Genomic DNA, 10,907 nt, shown 5'->3' with positions numbered 1-10,907 from the left:
TAGCGGGGCGATTTAGCCCTGGAAAGTTGACCCCTGCAATCCTAGGACACTAGGACTGGAAGGGAGCTGGAGAGGTCATGAGCTCCAGAGCCTGCCCCCAAGCCAGGACCAAGCACCGTCTAGATCGGGGTTCCCAACCTGGGGTACGGGGACCCCCGGGGGTAGGAGAAGCTTGTCCAGGGGGAACGGGGAATTTTTGGTAAATAACTTAGATGATCCTAATGGAAACATTCCAGAAGCAGCCGTGTTAGTGACAAAAGCTGTGGAGTCTAGAGTCTAGAATTTATTTCCTTTCATAGTGAATAGGGGGGACGGGAAGATTTACTAAAAGCCAAGGGGGTACGGGGACCGAAAACGGTTGGGAACCCCTGGACTAGATCCTCCCTGACAGGCGTCTGTCCTCCCTGCTCTTCAATCTCTCCAGGGATGGAGATTCCACAAGCCCCTTGGCAATTTATTCCGGCGTTAAACCGCCCGGACAGGAAGTTTTTCCTGGTGTCCAACCTAAACCTCCCTTGCTGCAGTTTAAGCCCCTTGCATCTCTGAGGCAATTTTTCTCACTCCCCCTTGACACCCTTTTCAGATACTTGAAAGCTGCTCTCCCTCCTGTCCCCTCTCAGTCTTCCCTTTTCTAAACGAAACCAGCCCAGTTCTTTCAGCCTTCCCTCCTAGCTCACGTCTTCCAGACCTTCCATCATTTTTGTTGCTCTTCTCTGGACCTTTTCCGATGTCTCCGCATCTTTCCTGAAGCGGGGTCCCCAGAAGATGAAGGATAATCATTCCTGCTATACAGATGGGAAACTGGGGGTAGGAGGGGGGACAGGGGTCCCACAGGGACATGGAGCCAGGAGCTGACCACAGATCTCCTGGCCCGGTGCCTTACAATGGGCCCATCTTGTCAGTGGTTCTCAACCTAAAGCTGCCTCTTTGTGTGTGTTCTGTGGTCCACGTCCACTGGGCCCTGTAAGCCGGGTGCTTGGGCATCTGCGCAGGAGAGTTCCCAATGCCGCCCAGCCAATTAGCAGAGCGCCCACCGCTGGGTATTGTTTCTACTGGTGGTGCACATTCACACATGCCTCGGTGCACATAAGACGTATTCCGCACATGGGTGGAAAAGATTGGAGGGAGCACTGGCCCCGTCCATGCACATCTACTCGCAGGATGGGCCTCAGGCTGGGCTGCAGCTACGAGCTGATTAGGCCTCCCACCGCCCACGGCCCACGGGCTGAGAACCACTGTCACAGCGCTTTCAGTTTCCCAGTTCCACGACTTCGCGGAACCTTAAGGGACCGTCAGCTCAGCGGGGGCAGAAAAAAAAAAAAGACTTTGAAACTTTTGCGGGGCCAAAAGAGACATTTCCAGGTTTGGTTTCTCTAACAAAGCAACCCTGGGTTGGGTCAAAGGTGCACAGCTGTGCCCTGCTGCATGGAACCTGCTGCAGCTTTGGGGAGCAGAAAGGGGGTGCTGCTTTCCAGGCTTGCTCCCCCCTCCCCCCCACTCCTCTGCCAACCGAAGCATCAATTTCCTAACGCCCTGGACTCTTTTTTTGCATTGATCAGCTGGGAAGCAGTTTAGGGCCTTCACCTGGAAATTGTCATTGTCAGATCTCAGGACTAATCCCCCCACCCCGGTGAATTGGCCTCAGGACACATCCCCCCCCGGGTTACATTCAGTTCTCATGCTGAAGGTGGGGGGGGGGGGGGGGAGGCAGCTCAGCTCAGTTCCAGTTTGCGCCAGATCCAGGAGCTCAGACCCCCACCTCCCCGGACGGGGGCTGCTGCCACCCCGCGCGGCTGCCGCTGTATCAGAGGCAGCAGCATGTGGCAACAGGCAGCCGGTCCACGAGGGGAGCAGGTTTTTACATTGGCTCCCCTCGCAGACCAGCTCCCGCCTGGCACCCCGCGCCGCGGCAGCAGGGCAGAGGGGCAGGGAGCTCCCTGGGAGTGGGGCCAAATTGCACTGGCCACTAGCCCCGCCCCCTGGGGCTGTAGAATAGTCGAGTATTCACGAGGTTAATCGACTCTTCAATTAACTGAGATTGAACATCCCTCCCCCACGTTTGTGGGCTTCTCCCCAGCCGCCCGTCTCTGCAGTCCGGTGGCTCCCTCCCTTCCATTGTTCTCAGCGGGAGAGGGGGAGGCGAGGGGAGATTTTCTATTGTTCTCAAAGGGGTGGGATTCTCCTGACTTTTCAATGGGAGCATCCAAAGGCCTTAGTGCTGATGAAAACCTGGCCCAGGCACACCCCTCTCTCTCTGCCTTTTGGGCCTTGTGTACACCACACACACACACACACACACCTCCCCCCACACACAGACACACTCACAGACACACACACACACCCCTCCCCCCCACACACACACCTACCCCCACACAGACACCCCCCCACGCACACCCCACAGACACCCCCCCCACACACCCCCACACACAGACACACCCCCCCCACACACACCTCCCCTCACACACAGACACAAACACCCCCCCACACACACACCCCCACACACACAGACACACTCACAGACACACGCACACACCCCTCCCCCCCCACACACCTCCCCCCACACACAGACACAAACACCCCCCCACGCACACCCCACAGACACCCCCCCACACACACACCCCACACTCACACACACCTCCCCCCTACACACAACACCCCCCCACACACACACCTCCCCCCCTACACACACCATCCCCCCCCACACACACACACAACCTTTCCTCCCACCTCCTTCCCCGCGGCTCTGCCCTGCTCGCTCTGTGGCGACGAGGTACAGGGGCGAGAGGAGGGGGACACCCTGACATTGGTGCCCCCCCTTTTCTGCCTCCCCCACCCTATAGGGCAAACAGGAGGCTCCCAGGGACCCACTCCAAGGCAGAGGGCAGGAGCAGCATAGTAGTAGGGGGAGGGGCAGCTGAAGTGCTGGTACTTGATATGCCCCCAGACAAACCAGCCAGGATCCCCTTAGAGGCTCCAGGAGCTACCGGTAGATCCCGCTCGCCTGGCTGCTGACCCCTGCCCTAGGATAAAGCCTTAGAAAAAGCCTAGCAGTTCAGTGTGAGGGAGAGCTAGGAGGACGGGGGGGGGGGGGGGGGACTTGCCTCTGATCTTGTGCCTCCGGGGGTCGCGGTTTCCAGTGTTTCTCTCTAGCCAGGAGGAAGAGGAACCGCGCTCTTCTTTTTCAACCAGGAGCCGCGTCTTCCCTAATCCCATGACTCCAGGAGCTGGAGCTTTGGGGAAAAGAACCCCCAGACCCTGCAGCCTGATCCAAGCAGCCCAGTGGTGAAGGCAGCGGGGTCCCATCAGCCTCGGTTTTGTGGGTTGGGTTGGTTGTGGCGTCCTGGGGATCCTCCCCAACAAAGTGGGGCGTCAGAGGCACTGGGACAGGGGAAGACTTCTGCAACCCCCCCGGGGCTGAGGCGCGTTGGGGGGGTTCTCTGCTGAGCAAATGCCATAGAGCGCCTGCTGGCAGCTGCCCTCTGCTTCTCCGACCTGGCGGGGGGATCACTCCCAGCTCCGGCGCGCTGGCCACGCGCAGCAAGCGGCTTATGGGACTCCCTTCGCCAGAATCCATGGGGCTGTGAGCCGTGCTGAACATTTTCCAGCGCACCCCAGTCTCTCCTGCCTCCCTGGGGCACCATCTCTTAAAGGGCTTTAAGGGCCCCCAGCTGCATGCGCGTGAAGGGTGGGGGGGCCTCGCACACCACCAGATCTTTAGGGGACCCCTGGGAACCTGACGGAGGGAATCCCAGTTCTCACTGTTGACAGGAGGGTCCCTTAAACACTTGGGCATCCGAGTGCTCTTGCAGTGACAGAGCGAATCGCCGGCTGATCTCCAGCCTCGCCGGCCCCGGAGCGTGGTGCGTGTCCCAGCTCTGGGAGCGCCGGGGGATCCGAATTTTCATTTAAAAAGAACCAGGTTTCGAATCCCGGTGTCTGCGGAGACGTGGCCGGAAGGCTGCCCAACCCAGCAGAGAAGGGGGTAAAAACCACGGGTGGTTGATTACAACCCCCTCCTGCTTTGTAAGTCACATCACCTGATTTGGGCAGGCCGGGCTCTGGGCGTGGGCCCTGCCGCCCAGGTGCGAAGGGCCGGGCTGGCTGCCCTGGCATCTTGCTGCAGCCCCAGGGTGGGCACGGAGAGGACGCCAGCCGGGGAAGCTCGCTGCATCTCACATGCCCCAGGGGGCATCTGCTGGCCAGCCAGGTGCAGCTGGAAGGAGGGATTATGGGGAGGGTCTCAGCTCTGGGTCCCCGAGCAGGGGGCCACACGGCGGGTCGACTGCAGGGCCCCGCGAGAGCAGCCCATCCCACGCTGGCCGGAATGACTGTCCATCTGTCCCCGCTGCAGCCCCTCCCCCGCCTCTTGGGTCTCACTGTCACCCCCTTAGTCACAGTGGGGAGCAGGGCCTCTGGTGAGCAGCCCCATGGCACGGCCCAGCGTGACTCAGGGCAGCCGCAGCGCCCTGCCGTGAGTAACCGGCTGGCAATCCAGCCTCCTCTGCTGCCCTGAAGCTAATCCACCGGCCTGCCCCATGGGCAGCACCTCCCGGCAGGCCCCGCCAGTGAGGTGTGGGGCTTATTCCCCAGGGGGCAGACCAGCCGCCCCTCGGCTCCAGCTCTGGCACCCCGCACCCTGCTGGGCGTGGCCCGTCGGCACCCTGTTTGGGTGGCATCCCAAGCAGGCAGGGCCCAGCTGGCTTTTCCCAGGGCTCCGCGCCCCGCCCGGCAGCAGGTGAGTGGAGGTCAGGGAGGTGCTGGAAGTGAGGTCAGGATGAATCAACAAGCCAGGGGCTGGAACCCGCAGGTGGGGCAGGCGGGTGGCTGGAGAGGGTGGGGGCAGAGCCCAATCTGACCAAGGGGGGGACACACGTGGCAGCAAAGAGGGGAGATCAGAGCCCTAACGCCAACAGGGGGCTCTGTCCTGAGCCCCCACCCCCCCCTCTGCTCCTCCCCAGTGGCTGCGGGTGGGGACCCCACACACCAGCCAGGGGCGCGGAGCCGGGGGAAACGTCTTCGGGCGCGGGTGTGGCTGGGGAGGCGCAGGGGTGCCCCCCCACCTTTGGACCTGCTGCACTCAATGGACAGACACCTCCCATGGGCTCTGGCTCCTGCCCCCAACCCTTGCGGGTGGGGGGGTAACTTGTTCTGCCCCCTCTGCGCCCATGTGTAGAGGGGGGTTCTGCCGCCCCCTCCCAGGGCTGGGCCCCCAAGGCGAGAGGGAAAGGTGGGGAGGGGGCACAGTCCCCCCCTCCCGCTGGCCCAGAATAGGCTCTGAGGTCACCCCCGCCCCCAGAGACGGCGGAGCCTCCCCCGGACGCTGCGGGGGCCCCGGGGGCAGGAGCTGGGAGGTATTTTTAGCTCTTCCCCGTGTGTCAGTTCCCTGCCTGGCCTGGATGATGCAGCCGGCGGGAGGGACCTGGGGCCGTGACGTCCCCGAGCTGGTGTCTGCGGAGCCGGGCTGGGCTCCCCAGGCTGAGTCACCAGTGTGACTCCCAGCCCTGCAGGCTGGCGCAAGCTGCTTGTCACCGTGCGCAGGGAGACGCGGAGCCAGGGGGTCGGGGGTGGGGGGCAGCTGCTGCTGACACCTAGGCCTGCATTAGAGCCCTGTGCCCCTCAATCCACAGCCCTGCCCCATTGATCCAGAAAGGGGCACCCCCACCCCGCCTGCTCTGCCCATGCCCTTCCATCCCACCCCACAGCCCTGCCCCATTGATCCAGAAAGGGGCACCCCCACCCCGCCTGGTCTGCCCATGACCTTCCATCCCGCCCCACAGCCCTGCCCCATTGATCCAGAAAGGGGCACCCCCACCCCGCCTGGTCTGCCCATGCCCTTCCATCCCGCCCCACAGCCCTGCCCCATTGATCCAGAAAGGGGCACCCCCACCCTGCCTGCTCTGCCCATGCCCTTCAATCCTGCCCCACAGCCCCTCTGCTAGTTCAGTTGCAGGCCTCCTCCCGCCCAGTCTCAGCCCTCCCAGTCCTGTGCCCCACACACTGCATCCCCTTCCTGGTTTGCAGCCCGCCCCCACGCCAGGCCTGGACTCTCCCACGCAGCCCCACAAAGGCCCCTCACTCCTGACGTGCAGCCCCCAGCCATGCCAGCCTCGGGGGGCTGCACCTAAGCAGCCCTGAGCCAACCCCCCCATGAGCCGCGGGGGGGGGGGGCTGGGTTTGTTCTGCCCGCGCCCGGCGTCACAGGAGCCCCTCTGGACAAAGAAGGAACCTGATCTCGGCAGCGCTGGCGTTACGGCTCCCGGTGCAGAGCCCTTCTTGGCTGCGTCAGGCCCCCCGCGGGGCTGCAGGGTGAGGCCGGGGGCTATTCTCAGAGCCGTGAGGTCACTGCTCCCAGCCGGGAGGCCAAATGTTCCATCCCCGCTGGCACCGGCCGGGCACCGTCGTGCGTCTGCTCCCCCCGGGCTCCTGCACTCACGGGACGGGGTCCTCCGGGGCCGGCGCAGCCCTGCGTGGCCTGACCCACAGCCCAGCTCCCGTGAGCCTGCGGCAGGGCTGGGGGCGGCGCCGAGGGGGCTGAAAGGCCATGGGGGTCAGTCTGTCCGTCAGGGGGGTCAGTCTGTCTGTCACATCCCTCCCCTGGGGATGCAGCCACCAGGGTGGCGGGCGCAGGAGCTGGGTCAGCACCCCTGCAAACAATGAACCTTTTCAGCTGCCTCCTCTTAGCTGTCTCGCCTCCTGGGACACGTGGCCAGGGCGCTGGAGCTCGGCCAGCTGGCCCTTTGGCCGGGAAGCTCCCCACTGATTAGTGTCTGGGGCGGGGCACAGCAACCCCGGGGAGGGGCCGGCCTGCGGGTGCAATCCCTGGTCAGAGGGGCTCTGGCATCAGACAGCCCCCACCACAGCGTGTCCAAGGCCCCGGTACTGACGGGGACTTTGCTCTTCCTTGCTCGCCCAGAGCCTCCCCTGCACCCCCGGGTCTCAAAATGCTTTGCCGAGCTGCCCCCTCCCCGTGAGGTGAGGGCCAATGGTATTCCCCTTGCCTGATGGATGGGGAAACTGAGGCATGCAGCGGTGACGGGTGTCGGTGATTTGCCATTCGGTGGGTCAGTGACTCAGATGGGAAAGGGGCCAGGCCCCCCCCTTCTGCCCACTCCACCCCCCCTTCTGCCCAAGGTCCTTCTAGCCCAGTGTCCTGCCTGCCAGATGCCCCCCCCCAAAATCAACTTGTGGAGCAGCGACCAGCCCCAGACCACCGGCGCCTTCCCAATAGAAGCTAGGAGCCTCGGCCTGGTCTAACCACTAGCTCCCACTCCCCTCCCAAGCCTGAGCCTGGAACCCACCCTAGGGGTGGCCGTACCTTTAACCTGCTCTGGCTCCCACTTGGCTCGCCCCATTGCTTCCAAAGGGAAGGGGGGGCCGGGCTGGCCCACCCCCTCCCCACCCCCGCGAAAGCAGAGGAAGTCGCGGAGCCGTGCTCGCCAGACTCCCGGCAGATGGATCTGTCTGTCTCTCTCGGGCTGTTTGGCGTCAAACGCACATCGGCTCCGTGGGCAGGCCTGGCAGATGCTCTCTGCCTCCGGCGCCCGCTCCAAGCGAGCTTCGCTTCCAGCCCCCAGGCCCCGGCCCAGCCTGCTGGGCCCTTCCTGGGCATCTGAGCGAGCAGCAGGTCGGAAGCCCTCAGCAGGAGGCGCTGTGGGGGCACAGAGCAGCATGGCAGAGCCAGGCGGTGGGGCGGGATGGGGCAGGGCTGGGCGCCAAGCGGTGGGGGGGAAGGAAATGTCTCCAAGGCTCATCGCAGGCCAAATGTCCGTTGGATCGAACCCAGAGCCAGCTATCCCAGGCCAGCTGCCCTGGTTTAAAACAAACCAAAGGACGTTTTTCTTCACTCAGCGCACAGTCAACCTGTGGAACTCCTCGCCAGAGGATGCGGTGAGGGCTAGGCCTTTAACAGGGTTCAAAAAAGAGCTAGCTAGATTCATGGAGGTTCGGTCCATCCATGGCTGTGAGCCAGGCTGGGTAGGGATGGAGTCCCCAGCCTCTCTTTCTCTGGAGGTGGGTGACAGGGGAGGGAGCACGTGAGGGTTCCCTGTTGTGTTCCTCCCTCTGGGGCACCTGGCGCTGGCCGCTGTCACAGACAGGACACGGGGCTGGACAGACCGTTGGTCTGACCCAGCCTGGCCGTTCTCACGTTCTTCCGAGCGACTCCCGCCCGTGTGGGGCGGTTCCTCCTCGAGCTGGGGCGGGGCCTGTCGTGCGCACGGGAGGGGGGCTGCAGGGGGAGCGGGTGGTTCCCGGGCAGCGGGGGCTCCTGAGCGTCCCTCGTCCCGCCGGGCTCTCGCTGTGTCCCCCTGCCAGGCCTGCCCGGGAAAGCGCAGACCAAGCGCTCGGGGATTCAACCCACTTCTCCCTGCTGGGATCCGCCCTGTCCTGCTGCCACAGCCCCAGCTCAGCCCCCCAGCTGCAGCTCTGGCAGACGGACAGCCAGGCCCCGCCAGCGGCAGGAAGAAGGGATGGATCTGGAGAGAGGGGGAGGGAGATGAGGGCAGAGACCTACCCCCCAACCCTGGGGGTTTGGGCAGCCCCTGGCCAGAGGGGCCCCAATCCTCTCCAGAGCCCCCCAGGACGGGGCAGTAACGAAAGCCCGGTTCTCTCCAGGGGAGCTGTGTGCAGCGCCCCTCCATCCTGCCCCCCAGCTCCCCACGGCCCTGCAGCCCCCTGCCCCCCACGGTCCTGGGGGGAGGGACCCACTGCTCCTCCCGCCCAGTCCCCGTTTCCTCGCCAGCCCTTTTCTGTTGTGGCTGAAGGCTCAGTTCCCACGAGACCTGCCGAGCTCCCCTCCTGACACTCGCATGCCCGGGGCCCCTCGGAGCCACAGCCTCTGCCCCCCAGTGCCATTCCTGTATGGGGAGGGGGGAGGAGCTGGGGCAGTCCCCCCCAGGGGTTCCCCGTGCTGGGGCCTCCCCTGGCTGGGAACCCAGGGCTCCTGCTTGGCGGCTGTGTTGGTTTTGGCAAGGGCAGAAGGATTTTCCTCTTCTTGAGTCATTCTCTGCGGTTGGTTCCTGTAACCCCCCCCCCTTCCTTTCCCGGTCTCTGGGGCTGGGAAAACCAGCCTCCTTCCCAGCTCTCTCCCAACTGCCCTGCTCCAGCGGGGACCCGGGCAGAGGGGGGCGGGGGACAAGGCCCTCCCGGCTCCGTCTGCCACTTTGCACGTGGGGCGTCCCAGCCCGGCTGGCCCAGGGTGGGGAGAGGTTTGGGTCACACGTCACAGCCTCTCCCACGCACCCAGCTAGCTCAGGGCCTGGCCAGGGGGTGGGGTGGGCTCAGCCGTTCCCATGGGAGACGAGGGGGCTGGGTCCCAGCGCGTGGCCTGTGGCCTGTGGCCACGCTGAGGGCACTGCAGCAGCCAGGTGGGGGTGGCCCACATGGACACACGGAGTCCAGCCTTATTGTCCCCAGCCCCTGAAGCCGGCCCCTAGTGGTGTGAGAACCCCGGGGGCCCCCCCTTCGGGCAGCAGGGCCCCTCGCTGGCTTGGCCCCGGCCTTGAGCAGCCTCAGAGGAAGCTCACATAACACGGTGGGAAAACCGCAGCGCCTGCGACCCCAGCTGACGAGCAGGCCAGGGTGTCTCCTCCAGGCTCTCCCCTCCCCTGTGCACACACGTGTACCCCCCACACACATGTGCACCCCCCACACACATGTGCACCCCCACACACACACACACACTTCCCAGGGCCAGGCCAACTCCTTTGCCTCCCCCTCTGATGTGGCCGGGGCCACGGCACCCACTCTGTGCTGGAGGCCCTGCCACCCGTGTGTTGGAACGGGGGCGCTGGTCGGGTCAGCCACGGGGGTGTGGCTACAGCACGGGGGGGGGGGCACAGCATGGGGCAGGCACTTCCTTGTGGGTACCGGCAGTGCCCCACTCGCACCCACCCGCTGGCGGGGCGTCAGGACCCCATGAGCGATCGGCTAGTCTCACCCTAACGAATCGCACGGCCAGCCCTCTGCCCTTCCCAGCCACGGAGCTTTACAAATAGTCCAGCCCCCCGCACAGACAGGTGTCAGGTCACAGACCACCTCAGCACTGACGCAGCGCGGAGAACCCAAGCGTCCGGGTCTCCAGCGGCTGCAGCACGTTCCCTGCTCCTTCCCGCGCCCCTGAGGTGGGTCCGTGTCATGAGGCTTCTTTTACAAATGGGGAAACTGAGGCATGGGAAAGGCATCGACTTGGCCAAGGTCACCCTGTGAGTCAGTGTCAGAGCCAAGAATAGAATCCAGATGCCCAGTCACAGCCTTTGCCCTCTAGGTCACATTCCTCAGCGGCCAGACATGCCAATGCAGGGAGGCGGGTAAATAGCACTGCCTTGATTTTACAAGTGGGGAAACTGAGGCACCGCTTGGCGACGTGATAGAGCGGGTAATAGGTGGACCAGCTGCACAAAGCTTGGGGAGCCAGCACCCTCCCCGAGACTGACCAGAACCCCACGGGTCCACAAACGGTTTCTGTTCTAAGGCTGGAAACAAGTCAAAACCCAGTGCCGGGTGCATCAGGGGCCCAGGCCGGAACAGAATTGATGGGCGAGGAGGGAGGCAGGCGCGTTAGCCAGACGTCCGCAAGGCTCCCAAAGGCCCTGGCTGCAGTTCCGAAGCGAGCGACTTGCGTGTTTACTCACTAAACCCTTTACCCGGGGTGCTCGGGGCCTAACCTCAGGTTTTGGATTTGGGGAAATAGAGTGAAAATGTCCAGGCTCCATGTCGCTCATCGCTCTGGGATGGGGATGGGGAGGAGGGGCTCTGGGTGCCGGCTGCCCTGGGGAGGGAGGACAGCCCAGTCTCTCTCCCCCCAGCAGATGGGGGGCCAGCCGAGAAGCACCGCTCCAGGGCCGCTGCAGCTCCAGCGGGAACAGCCAAGGAAGGGGAGCATGTCCCCCGGCTGGGGCAGATCCTGG

The sequence above is a fragment of the Pelodiscus sinensis genome, chromosome 19, assembly GCF_049634645.1.
Source record: "Pelodiscus sinensis isolate JC-2024 chromosome 19, ASM4963464v1, whole genome shotgun sequence".
NCBI classification, from domain to species: domain Eukaryota; kingdom Metazoa; phylum Chordata; order Testudines; family Trionychidae; genus Pelodiscus; species Pelodiscus sinensis.
The sequence above is the reverse complement of the archived record's forward strand: the minus strand, read 5'-3'. Positions refer to the sequence as shown.